The following is a 13,118-nucleotide window of genomic DNA, read 5'->3' as shown; positions in this document are numbered from 1 at the left end:
GGTGTAATATGTACTAGTAGCTTATTGTTATTGAACTTCCCACAGCTTCCTATGCCCTTCTGGTGGATTGCAGCATGGTATGCACCTGCCAGCTTGGCCAACTATAGCCTAACCAGCACAGTGCAGGTGTTCTGCAAAGCTAGTATTCACTTCTTTGTTGACCTTTCGTTTTTGTGGGGTTTTTTTAATGATACATGTTAGAATCCTTCTGGAGTCATGGAGTTCCTATTCTCTAAAAAGAACTTATGTTTCCAGACATGTTTATGCACCCAGCTCATAGATAAGGCTTTCCGGCCCAGGAACAACAAACAAATCCCACAGCCCTCCAGCACCCTAAAAAGATTGCTACTTCCTTTAGCTTTGTCTGTGTGAGTTCCTGCAGGATAAAACTTTTGCTCCCATCCCTGTCAGTAACACACACTGGTAAAATTTGACTTACAAAATATTTAAAGCAGTTGCTAGATGGCATCTGAATTAGAATTCTTAGCTGTGGAAAGCTGTAAGATGTAGGATCCAGAACAGCCACTGTCCACTGACTCTTTTTTCCATATACTGTTTTCAGACATGGGGCAGACTAAAATTAAAAATCTGCTGATGCAAGGTTATGATTTTTGGGAACAAGCTGGCCAGGTGTGCTGGCTTTGGTTTTCTTGGTATGTTCAGTCAGGTTTGTTTGACTGACTGCAATGCACTTTTTGCAGGTGATTTAATTTTCCTTCCTGGTATAGATTGAGCTGCAATCAGCCTGCATTCAAGCAATACGCTCTGAAGAGGTGAGTCACTACCAGTTTTCATTTGAGAAGCCCAGTGCACTTTATATAATAAAGTGCATTATATAATGTGTGTGTGTATGCATTCTAAGTTTATTTGTATATACAGTATATTCTATATGTGTTATTCTATATGTGTTGTACTATATACATTATGCAGAAAGCTTAAAATATATACATACATAGTAGAATATATTTATAGTACATATGTATATGATGTATGTATGACACCATGGCACTGCTTCTATTAAACATCCCCTTCATGACATTTTTTGTACACTTAAGATTATTGCTTATACTTTTGCAAAAGTCATTTTTCACCCTACTTTTGGGGCACCTTCTCCCTTCACTCCTGCCTAGCATCAATCTCAGATGCATGACAGCAAAACAATTTTCTATGGACCTAACGGTTTTAGTACCATTATTTGAGACAGGTGGGTTTACACAGAAAGTTCTCTATCTGAATAGCTTTGTTATAATTGCAAGAATTCATCAAATTCACTATTGTTCAAAGTCATAACTGGAACTCAACATGTAGGTCAACGTGTAACTGTTGAAACAGGCTGACTTGACAATACTGGAGTAGCCTGTTTGTGGTGCCAAGAAGCCATGCAAACCCAGCAGTGACTACTCACTTCTGTACAGTCACCTGCAGTGTATGTCCCCAGACAGAGGGGGAACCTCCCTGCAAAACTTAGCTCATCCAGAGAGATACGAGCAGGACTGAGTCATCTTCTCACCTTGTCCCACAGCAAAATTGATGATACATGTCTGAGGAAGAATTCCTTTGTCGTGTGGAAACTGCTCCTGGAAAGTCACTGCCAGCATTACACAAGGGTCCATCATGGTGTTCTGGAAGAGATCCAGGCAGAAAAATGACCAGAAAGCCTCAGCTACATTAAAGGCACTGTTCTGGCTCAGAGGATTAAGAGAAAAAGCAACATTTTCTGCAACAAGCAGTAAGCAAAGTCTGAAAGTAACTCCAACTGGAAAAGGAGAAGGAGCATAGAGGGTCCTTTTTTTGCCAATCCAGCTGCCAAACACTGCCTTGTGACAGCTGTGGGAGACTGGCTACCTGCAGCAGAACCTGCCTGGGACAGGTTTGACATTTGTGACTCAGAACACTGGTACAAGTGTGCAGGCAAACCAGATGCTCTCCAGAAAAGCAAAGCTTGCAAACAAGATTTGGGTTACCCTTGTGTCTCTTCAAGATTGGTGTGCAGATATTTGTTTTTGTTCTTGGGATGACTGCCTTGTACTGTGTCAGCAAAAGCACCTAACACTGTTGCTGGACCAAGGAGTGGTTCCTGTGGTTCTCCTGCTGATCAGCTATTTAAGGCTTCAAATACAGTCCTAGAGAGTACTTATCTCTAAAAGACTCTTAAAGCATATGAGCTACCTGGATTGTAGTAAGGCAAAAAAATAAGGTAGAGCATTGGCTATCACTATTCATAGCAAGCACAGTTCTTCATGCATCATACACCAGTAGTTATGTCTTTAGCATCTTGTAAAGTCCAGTGAGCTGTCTCCAGAGTCTATGTTTATCTCTTGTCCTGTTCTTGGATGGGGCATGTAGGGAACTTAAAAGATTACTTAAATTTACAGTAAATATCGTGTGCAGCTTTCACATGCTAAGAACTGAAAAAACCTGCTGCTAGCTCCCTCTTTTACAATGTAAATGTCTCTGACTTGCTGTGTGTCTCAGTTTTCTTTGTGAGTATAGGGCACAGCTGTCTCCTTCATGCTGCCTTTTTCCTGATGCATGTTAATGATTTACCTGCCCTGAACAGGTCAACCAGTATTTCTGTTCTCTCACAACCCTCACAGACTTGCTTGAAGGTCAAATTACCTTCGTTCCTGAAGTGCATGGAAAGCAGCTGTTGATGGCATCAAACGTGTTAGAGCTGTTGGTTTGCATCCGGTTATTGTTTTTTGGCTTGCTTTTCTTTTTCGTATGAATGACAACAGCTGTGTATTTTGAAGCCTACAGTAACCTACTTTTTATTGCTATGCACCCCAGTGTCACATTTTGTCTTAGCCAAGGCAGCCCTATCAGGCATGGCAAAACAGATTTTGCAACACAGGAGGAATATTCATTGCTGGCTAAGCCACAGCCCTCTAGACAAAGTCAAGACTTACTACTCTTAAGGCTGCCAAGGACTCTGTCTGAGCAGGGATGTGCTGGTTCCTAAGGTTTGTGTTTTTTCTTGCTCAATATTTTAGAACAAAAAAGGGTTTGAACCAAGAAATAAAAGAAAAGGTTTTAACTTCTAAATGCTGAAGGGAAAAGGAGATGATTTAATTTTGTTTTGTGATTTTCCCCTCCTAGGTGAGACATACAGTATTGCTCAATGGTTTATAATATTTTGACACATCCCTTTTGGCCAAACCCAATGATCTTATTAAAATGCTCTTTCAAAAGCCCAGAGATTTCTTCACCTGTCATAATCCTAACAATTCCAAATGAAGCATGAAGCAAATCCTAAAGGACAAGATCCTCCTCCTAATCCCCATCCTAATCAATTGCTCAGTGGTATGGAGCTTCTGCAGGATCTCTGTTACAAGCTATGTTTTCCACATCCCACCATCTATCTGTCGGCCTCTCATAATGTTTCCACACTTTTAACACTTTCTATGCAGGTTCTGCCTCTTGTTTATCACAAACTTCAGGTCTGAGCTTTGAGCTTCTTGCTGTCCTCTAACTCAGAGATTCTGTTCCCCAACTCAGAGAGTCAATGCATCTCTGCATTGACATTGACCATGTATTCATTTCACAGCATCAGCTCACAGACCCTTCATCTTGTGCATTTCTGTCCATCAGCAAATGAATTTGCTTCTTTTCTTCAATTTCTCTTCATATCCTCTCCCTACTCCTTGTTTTTGCCGAGTCTTTTGACTCAAGCAATCATCTCCATGCTAACCATCTCAAAAAGCTGTAATTACTAGCCTTTTGTGGACTAAAGTGATAGACCAACTAAAATGGAGCACCTGTTTACACACTAGAAGGTCCCCATGACCTTTCTTTGTGCCCCATACTTCTCCAGATGGGAGTCATTGGGGACTGTAACTGTCATCCTAAACATCTTCTAAGAGAGGAGTACTGGATTTTTTGGGGTGGAAGTGTTCCCTAAAGCAGTGAGCCAAAGCTCACCAGTTGTGTTTTGTTTATAAAAAAAGGAATTTTTACATTTTCCTGGTGTTGCCTTGAGCAACACTCAGTTGCCACGGATCCCAAAGCAGTATCAAGAAGCCATGTTGCAGTTTTCCCCCTCCATGCTGACAGAAAGTGCTAGTGAGATTGAGATCTAGGGGCATCTGGAGAACCCCTCAACACCACAGCAGTGGGTATCCCAGCAGTTAGAAAACCAGGTGCCTTTTCCCTAGTCATAAGACCACAGAACAGTTTAGCCTGGAAGGGACCTTGAAGTGCACCTAGTTCCAACGACCATGGACACCTTTCACTAGATCAGGTTGCTCAGAAGCCCTCTCCAACCTGGCCTTGAACACTGCCAGGGATGGGACATCCACAACTTCTCTGGGCAACCTGTGCCAATGCCTCAGCACCCTCATAATGGAGAACTTATTCCTAAAATCCAATCTAAACTTACCCCCTTTCTGTTTAAAGCCATTCCCCCTTGACATATCACCATATGTTCTTGTTAAAAGTCCCTCGCCATCTTTCCTACAGACCCCTTCAAGCACTAAAAGGTACTATAAGGTCTCCCTGAAGACTTCTCTTCAGGCTGAACAGCCCCACTTCCCTCTGCTTTTGCTCACAGGGCAGGTGCTCCAGCCCTCGGATCGCCCTTGTGGTCTCCTCTGGCCTCGCTCACCAAAGTTCGTAACTCGTAGCTCTGCGCCCCGGTCGCGAGAGAAAACGTGCGGGGCCCTGCCGGGGGCGGGGCGGTGCGGGGCGGTGCGGGGCGGTGCGGGGCGGTGCGGGGCGGTGCGGGGCGGTGCGGATGGGGGCGGAGGGGGCGGTGCGGGGCGGTGCGGAGGGCGGCGGGGCGGTGCGGGGCGGTGCGGAGGGCGGCGGTGCGGGGCGGTGCGGAGCGGTGCGGAGGGCGGCGGTGCGGGGCGGTGCGGGGCGGTGCGGAGGGGGCGGAGCGGGGCGGTGCGGGGCGGTGCGGAGGGGGCGGAGCGGGGCGGTGCGGGGCGGTGCGGAGGGCGGCGGTGCGGGGCGGTGCGGGGCGGTGCCGATGGGGGCGGAGCAGGGCGGTCCGGCCCGCCCCCTCCGCGCCCTCCCGCGGGCCGCGCGGTGCCGCCGCGCAGTTGCCGCCCAGCAGTGCGGGGACAGGTGCGGCTGCGCTGCTGCCGCGCGAGTGGAGCCGGCGGGAGTGGGAAACCGGAGCGCGGGCACCGCGGTGATCTGGGGAAGAGGAGCCTTCGGCGTCCTTCTGCAGGGTCTGTCCCGCGCTGGGGCGTGCAGGGCTGGGCGGGACGGGATGGGGCTCGGGCTGCCTCCTGCCCACCTTCCTTTCAGACTCCCTGGCTGCCCCCGCGTACCCCTTTGTTCCGCAAACCCCCGGCTGTGCCGCGCTTTCTTCCTCCCCACCTTCGTCCTCTGGCTGCACCTGCATCCCTGGTCCTTCTCCCTATCTGTACCCTCCTGTGCCATATTTCCAGACTCTCAGGCAGTGTCCTGTGGTGCTTCCTCCTCCAACCCCACTGGGTGTACTTCACCCTGCAGTGCCTGCCCTACACCGCACCGTGAATGTTCCCCTGAACCCTTTGACTGTGTCTGGAGCTAAGCAGTACTTGTTCCTCCAAACGCTCTGGGCTGTGCCCCACACCTCTCGGTGCCTGTCTCTCGAAGCCCTCTGGCTATGGATCACATGAACAGAGCTCACCTTCTTGTCGTGAAGAACAAGGTACATCGTGGCATGTGCATGGTCCCACTGCATCAGGGACCTTACTGTTTAAAACCGCTTTTTTCCTCACACACCTTTTGCTCCCGAAGAGTGGTCCCAGGCATCAAGAAACTGAGGTTTCTTTCTCTTCAAGGGTGAAGGTTGGAGACAGTCAGGAAAGAGGTGTGGCCCATGTGCTTAAGATGGTGATATTAAAATGTAGGGCTGGAGGGGTGATGTCTAGCCAGGGGTTATCTGGCAAGTTGGAAGGGTGACTGTCTGGCTTGCTGCCTTCCTCCTCTTTGAAGACAGGTCACCTCTGCTGCCATGTGCGGCAGGTCCATCCTTAAGGACTGGCCACATCAGCAGTAGGGCCAAGAGCAGGTCAGTGCAAGCTTGGGGAGGTGAGGAGGCCACATTGGAGCAGTCTTCTCGACTGGTCCTCTGCAACTTTAGATGTCAGGTATATTGTTAAAGAATTGTTAAGTTTGTGGACACTTAATTTGTAAATATGTTTTGAGTTGAAACTTTGGCTTGGGTCTTGAGGTGTTGCTGTAACCAAGACAGAATAGTGTGATGCTTGAAAAGTCACAGTGAGGCTACAAACTAGCTCTTACTGAATTTTTTTTTTTTTTGGCTTGCATAGGAAATCAAGGTATGTTAATTAAAACTGTTCAGACAAACCAGAAAACTTAAGAGTCATGTGTGGATACTCTCTTCCTTACTTCATTGTAATTCAGTTCTTCCCAGACTCATGTGTAGCTCTGTACTGAACACTGCCATGTGGGAGAAGTTTGAACAAGTTTTTCTGGTTGTTGGGAGCAGCCTGGGAACAGCATGCTGTCTGATTATGCTGCTGCTCAACACTTGGGGTGCTGCCTGGGAAGCATTCAGGCTGCCTTGGAGCTGCCTCATGTAGAGGTAGAATCATGGTGCATTGACATGGCATTAGGCAGTGTGGATGTACCCTGAAAATACTTCCATGAGGAATGGGAGCACTTGTACTCACATGTTTGCCTGAAGAAAATGTACAAAGACCTAGGATTTGAAAACCTAGAGAGAGATAGGCTTAAATTGAGGCATTGGAACAGGTTGCCCAGAGAAGCTATGGATGCCCCATCCCTGAAAGTGTTCAAGGCCAGGCTGGATGAAGGTCTGAGCAACCTGGTCTAGTGAAAGATGTCCCTGCCCATGACAGGGGGTTGGAACTTAAGGATCTTTAAGGTCCTTTCCAAACCAGGCCATTCTATGATTCTATGAAATTCTTCCTAGGCAGCACTGCTGTTGAAAATGAAGGGAATAATGCAACTTTATTGTATTTCAATATAAAGTGTGATCTTTCTATTAAGTATTTATTGGTAGAGCAAGACAGGTTCTGGTACAGGAAGCAATATTCATGGAATGTGCTGGGAAAGATGCCATAGCATTAGTCAAGTAATACATGCCAAATAGGATTTAACTAGTTATGAAGCTCACTGAATACCATGAAATACCTATCAACTAGTTGCATACCAGTCAGGGACATTCTGTATCCTGACATGACTTGATGGCTTTTGCCTCACTGTGGCCTTCCCAGCTTTGTTTCTCTCTGCTGTAATGAACGGAGAATCTTTTTTTTCCCCTACTGTGGACTTCTGCTCTTCCTCCTGAACCTACTTCTGCTCAGTGTGTGTGGTTTAATGCTTGTCTTATCTCTCCCTCTGGCCTTCCCCTATCTGGTTGCCTAACACACAGATTTATGGAGGTGTGGGCAGATGCAGAGCAAGGCAGAGGCACAAGTAGTGGGATGGGCATGGGAGGTATGTGTGGGGTGAGGGAAGTGGGAGGACATCACCTCTGTGCCATGTTCAAGGGCAGGAGGTGGAAGGGAGCCAGGATCCCCTTCTGGATCTTCATTAGCTGCTTATGAAATCATGTTTGTCATATTCTGGATCTAACTTGGCAGATGTGGCATCCCTCCCTGCCTGATGACTCTGCCTCAGCATGGCTATCAGAGGCTGCTGCTCCATAATTTTCCTGGTGAAGGCTGGTGTGAGCTCCCTCGTCTGCCCCAGCTGAAATAAGATGGTTTAGCTGTCAATTATGGGTTAAGACCGACTGCTTTGTTTTGTCTGAAGTGGATCAAGGATGACTTGTCAAATACAGATAGTAGAGCTGTAGTATACAGGCAAATATGAATAGATGGGATGTTGTCATCTTCAGTGGCACAGCATACTTTATACAAATAATGTTACAGTCCACCACTCATAGTCACTTCAGGGTAATGGATGTCTGAAACTTTAAGATGCTTCTCAAAGCCTGGGTAGCTAAAAAGGAAGAAATACTTGTTCCCTTCACTATTCCCCTGTCCCTCTTCACTGTTCTGGTTTTCTTTCCTGAAGTTACAGCATGTGGCACACACAGGGGGAGTGTTTTTATCAGTTTCTTGTTGCTGTGTTAAATTAATGACAGACTTGATTATGTTTTTCTCTACTGCAATTTATAGACTGTTAACTTTGAACAGCAGTTTTGGTAGGCCTGAGTACTTAAAAGGAGGTTGGTCCGTGCTTGACAGCTGAGTGGTTACTCTGCATTGTTGCACAGTGCTAGGGAGCAAGTCCCATGTACTTGTCCAGGGACCTCACCCAGAACAAAGGCTCAGTGCTGCATGTAAAGGGCAAATGCAGCCTAAATGGTGAAAACAAAACCTTCTACTCCTCAAAATTATGACATCATTTGAACAAAAGAAAAGAATTTACAAAACAACTAGGTAATTTTGTAAAGCTGATTGTACTTTTTTTTTAAACAGTTCCTTTTAAAGGGTACCTCTAAAACTAGAGGGTCATGCAGTAGTTTTAGTGCCTGTTGTCACATTTCCAATTTGCCAAAAGCTTTGCAAAATTGCCAGTGATGTAGCAGTTAAGGTTTTTTTTCCTATGTGTACGATACTTAGTTGAAATCCAAAAAGTAAAAAATTAAATACATAAGTTTACACTGATAAGAGACACCAGAATAACTCAGGTGTCTCTTATCTTTACTTGTCTTTGGTTTCAGTGTTTAATGCTGACCATTGACACGGAACTACTGCATAGTTGGGTTTGGGGGGGGATGGGATGGTTTTTCTTTGGTCTATTTTTACAGAATTCACAAAGTAAAATGCTTTCAATGTGTCTGTCAATATATGTCTTTTTTTCTTTTCTCTTCTGCATGTACTTTGTAATTTTTGTTCTGTCTGCTTATGATGGCTACACACAGCAATTTATCACTGAAGATGTTGACTAGAAAACACCTGTGAGTAGTGTGTGAATGGAGTAATGTGAGATGAATACACAGCTTAGAGAAGCAGAGATTTAAGAGTCTTTAAGGGTTATCTTGGTTCGTGATGAGAGTCTGAGGAATTGAATTTCAGTAGCATTTCATTTCAAAATCCTGAGGTAGCACACAAATCTCTTAAAAACTACTTGTAAAGCCTATCCAGCCCAAAGCAAACTCTGGCTTCCACCTGCAGAGAGGCACAGATGTCACAAGGAGGACAAATACAGATGTCAGTAAACTCTATGAATCACCTTATTTGCTAGGAGCAATGGTATTCATATTGGCCCTTTTAACTGTGCTAGGGTAAAAGCAGCAAACATCAACCCTTTTCTCCACTCCACTTGTGATACCTACTTAGGCTGATGTAGTTTCATCAACATTTCTATTATTCCACATTCTTTTCTTTTCTTTTCATGTGCTTTCTGTGTCACTTTTCTTTTGTGCTGAAGTATTTCTTGGTGAAAGCTGGTGCTAAGAAGCATTGTGGAACTGGTCTGGATTAAAAAAGTACCCTTTCGTTTCCTGTGAGGCTTGCTCTCCAGCCCTCGGTCTGTTTCCCAATCTATTTTATTATGCAGCCAGAAAAATGGTAGTTCCAGCAGAAGTCAAGGGTGACATAGGAGCAGGTATGAGTAATGGGGAGAGATGTTGATTAAAATTACATTGCTACTATTAAAAGTGCTCTTATAATTGCAAAGTTACCCTGTTAACAGCCAGACTTGCTCTGCTTGAGCAGGCTGTGCTCTAGAGTAGCTGCTTGTAACAGCTTTATGAATTCCTACATGCTGCCTGCCTGTGTTTAATTGTATTGTGAATTCTTTGTAGTTTGGATTATGTTTTATATTGATATGGACCTTGCACATTGGGCTCTGTGCCTGGAGCCTCTATTCAAAGACTTCTTTTTTTTTTTTAAAGCAATGCCTCACTGAATGCATATGAATATGAGCATAACTTTGTCTAGTGCACTGCAAAACCCTGTGCAAAGAACTAGGATGTACTGTGCAAAAAGCTGCTAAGTTTCAACAGGCATCTCATGGGCTGGAATTCAAGTGAATGCTCCTAACCCAGTGACAGCATTCAAGGTTTATGGCTATGCCTGAGATAAAAATATAGCTTACTCTATTCCTTTTATTCTTTGTTTTCTAACAAAAGAAGGGTACAACTCCTGCTGGAGTCTGACTCACAAAGATCAGTTTGTTGATTTGGAAATAATTTGCATTGTATCATCAGTCCTGAAATGACTTAAAGCAAAGTCACAAAAACCTGATTCAGTGGTCCTCTGTGTGCTTTTAGAGTATGGGAATTGTTCATATTAGTCCTGTGCTCTTTCTTTCAGGAAAGTTAGTTGAGATGGCAAGTAGATATTTTTTGTTGTTTTTGCCTGATCTGTTAGGAAGTAAAGTGCAAAATTTTTTTGTATTGTTTTTCATGAAAAGATACTGGCTGAAGCCCTAAGATTATCACGGTTGTTAGTCAGATGTGCTCATTTATTCTGTTAAGTAAATAGTGCAGTATTTGTTTACCATGTGGCATTATGAATAGATGGGGATGGGCACATGGAAATGTATGGAGTCAGTTCAGAGAAGAAGTAGCAGGCAAAGTTTCCTTTTGTATAGGTGAAAATTATTTCGATTCAGGTATATTGCAAGAGAATAGTGTATTTTACAGGTTTTACATTAACATCCACAACAATGCCTTTTGTGTTTGTTTAGAGGTACAGTTGGAAAAATCTGGATTAAATGCATTCTTTTTCACTTTTGCAGTCAGAGTTCTAGCTTGTTTGTTCAGTGCTGAAGAAAAAAATTTGCTTTTCAGTCTTTAACTGTACAGAAAGGGTTGAACAACCTTAATGAAATTATTGTAATTCACTTTGGAATTCCCCTGTCCCCCTTGGTCTCTTGTGAATGAGAATTGTGGAATATACAGTCTACCAAAGCCAAGAGGATAATGAAGTAAACTCAAGTGTTTACTGTCAACTTTGAAACTAAACCTTTTGTAAAACTACTTGTAAGCTGCAGTTCTCAAAAGCCTTTTTACAATCACTTGCATTATTTCTGCTGTGTTGACAGCATTGTTTCTATAGCACCTGTTGTTCTGTAACAAGACAGGTTGTTAAGGAGTTTGCTTGAATTTGTTTTTACATGAAAAAGGAATAAAACTAGACAAGGCTGTAAATAGCCTCATGCCATAGCTGTGATGTTCAGGAAGTTCACTCAGTTTAACTTCTAACAAGGAACATGGCAGATTTTAGAAAGAGAGGAGGGAATGTAAAATACAGGTGCTGTTAGAGTACTCTGCCTCTCTTCAACTAGTCCTTGAATGACTGCTTGAAATCTTATGGGGTTAAGTATTGTCCATCTGAATTTCAGATTATCCTGAAACTGCTTTTCACAAACTGAAGTGATCCACTTGATCAATTAGGGAAGCTTATCAGAAAGCTGAGGAGAAAATGTTCCTGAACATGGACTGGACCATGCTGAGTTCTGGTTTGCTCTGGAGTTTTTCCCAGTTTTGAAATGAGGTTGCTACTTTATTTTAAAACTGAGCATCTCATATACCCTGTTTGAACTACATTTAAGGGTATGGAATGGAAAATTGCCTCTGCAGGTGTGGAAACTGTGCAATCTGGTACTCTTGCTTTTCTCCTGTAGAGACTTTACACATATTGTTGCAAAGTGTGATATTTCATCAGTTGCTTTCATCCAGGTGCTGAAGCATCAGACAAAACTTGATTGAATCTAGAAAGACACTTGTGATAAGTGAGGGAGTCACTTTTACAGACTGTGAAATTGTATGACCTTGGCTCATTCTCTGAGATCACTGCAGTGGGAAGAGATCCAGTCTTCCTTTCCAGTCAGTGGGATAGCATCATGCTTTTAGGATATGGTCAGCTGGATGAACCTGCACCTGAATAATGTATATATAAGACAAAGAATCAGGGTGAAGGCAAATTCTTTGGTTTAAATGTGAGACATAGAGTCATCCTGAAGTAAGGCAGAAGAAGAGTAGAAGTAAACCACTGTGCTTGGAAATGTTTTCATGATGAGGGCTGGGGTGTTGCATTAGGTTCAGAAAGGGGCACGTGGCCAGCTAGTTTTGCATATTAACTGGAATATTGAACCAGCACACAACACTTTGGTTTTTCTTACAGCTTTGCTGTGTTAACTGGTAGAAGACATGCCCCTTTTTCTCTGGGGACTGAGAACTCCATACAAAGAGTGAACCAAACACACTGACTGACCTCTTCTGCAAGGCATTGAAACCTTTATGCCAAAAATGCTAAGATTTTTTTGATAACTTAAATGCATAGCTATACATAATTTTAATTTTCTTTTTTATTGGAGACAGTCCAGTTTTCTTCTTTTTTACTGCTGTGGCATGCTGAGTAGACTATTAGACACTTGTCTGTTTCTAGTATACTGGTGTTTTACAGGAACATTAGTATTAGGCTGAGTACTCTGCTGCTTGCCAAGCTTCTTCGTTGGAAGTATTATTGTCTCCTGTGTTATTCTGATGTTGCACATCCATTGCCTAATGCACTTTGTTGATGGGATCTCTCTTTTTTTTTTTTTTTTTTTTTTGAGCTATTTATATTTGGCAATCTTTCAGGATCAAAAAGAGGAAAAAAAAAAAAAAGTGCAGTCAACTTGGCCAGACATAGCTGGTTCATCCCTACATGCTGTCGGGATGAACTGTTGTATATTAAACTGCAGAGATGTCTTGTGGTCCTGGGTGGTCTCCCAAATGCTTGGAAAGATGGTAAGAATTACATTCTACTGTGATAGTGGAAAATATGGATAGAAGATGAAAAACCCTTACAACATACCTGTGACTAAACCTGTGCGTGGATGTGTTGTTTGATTCTGCTTCTCTGTGAAGTTACCATTTGGTGTTCTAAGCTGATTTAAAAAAGCTCTGCTGTCACAAACTCATGGCCTGCATAATGCTGCTTTTTATGCTGTTCTTGAGCTTCCAGAAAGTGCAAAATAATGAAGACTTTTAGAAATCCCTATTAGCAAAGGAACTAAGGTCTAGATAACTAGATCTGGAGGAAAAGTATGCCTTCACAGCTGTGTATTGTTATTAATGTATCTTTGCCCATAATATCAACCTCTATTTTGCATTTTGTTCTGCAAACTCCTGCCAACTGTTTTCTTAGAATTTGAATGAAAAACTGATACATTTTTAAAGTTGGATTTTTATA

The 13,118-nt window shown here is 43.4% G+C and overlaps 1 protein-coding gene across 2 annotated transcripts in view; it reads left to right on the top strand.

Annotated features, from left to right (window-relative positions):
- The first annotated feature begins 5,011 nt into the window (after window positions 1-5,011).
- ELOVL7 (ELOVL fatty acid elongase 7) overlaps window positions 5,012-13,118 on the top strand; it is a 31,928-nt gene continuing 23,821 nt past the window's right edge. Inside the window, exon 1 of one of the 2 annotated variants that reach the window (XM_069002010.1) lies at window positions 5,012-5,174. The gene's annotated coding sequence lies outside the window, so the exon portion shown is untranslated. The remainder of the gene's footprint in view (window positions 5,175-13,118) is intronic. The other variant, XM_069002011.1, reaches the window with a different exon arrangement.

Source organism: Aphelocoma coerulescens (assembly GCF_041296385.1).
Source record: "Aphelocoma coerulescens isolate FSJ_1873_10779 chromosome Z unlocalized genomic scaffold, UR_Acoe_1.0 ChrZ, whole genome shotgun sequence".
NCBI lineage: Eukaryota > Metazoa > Chordata > Aves > Passeriformes > Corvidae > Aphelocoma > Aphelocoma coerulescens.
Note: the sequence above shows the minus strand (reverse complement) of the source record. Positions and strands in the feature narration are given on the sequence as shown.